Raw genomic sequence first — 624 nt, forward strand, 5'->3', positions numbered from 1 at the left:
TGGTGTGGTGGGGTCAGGTGGTGTTAGGGCTGGTGTGATGGGGTCAGGTGGTGTTAGGGCTGGTGTGGTGGGGTCAGGTGGTGTTAGGGCTGGTGTGGTGGGTCAGGTGGTGTTAGGGCTGGTGTGGTGGGGTCAGGTGGTGTTAGGGCTGGTGTGGTGGGTCAGGTGGTGTTAGGGCTGGTGTGGTGGGGTCAGGTGGTGTTAGGGCTGGTGTGGTGGGGTCAGGTGGTGTTAGGGCTGGTGTGATGGGGTCAGGTGGTGTTAGGGCTGGTGTGGTGGGTCAGGTGGTGTTAGGGCTGGTGTGGTGGGGTCAGGTGGTGTTAGGGCTGGTGTGGTGGGTCAGGTGGTGTTAGGGCTGGTGTGGTGGGTCAGGTGGTGTTAGGGCTGGTGTGGTGGGTCAGGTGATGTTAGGGCTGGTGTGGGTGGCGCCGTGGGTGTGGTGGGGTCAGGTAGTAAAACATGTTAATGTTGAAGGTGTTCAGCCACAGCCGGTAGATAAGATAGCCCAAGACGGCTGCCAGGCCAATCTGGCTTATTACCATCCTGGCCACCAGCGTTGGCAATGTCTTGTCAGAGTTGATGGCAACAGCGGTGGCATTCCATATCAGCACCCATGGTTCTGTA

This window comes from Coenobita brevimanus, unplaced genomic scaffold, assembly GCF_032717465.1.
Source record: "Coenobita brevimanus isolate Jiangsu-jjx unplaced genomic scaffold, ASM3271746v2 jjx.HiC_scaffold_1992, whole genome shotgun sequence".
In the NCBI taxonomy this organism is placed as follows: domain Eukaryota; kingdom Metazoa; phylum Arthropoda; class Malacostraca; order Decapoda; family Coenobitidae; genus Coenobita; species Coenobita brevimanus.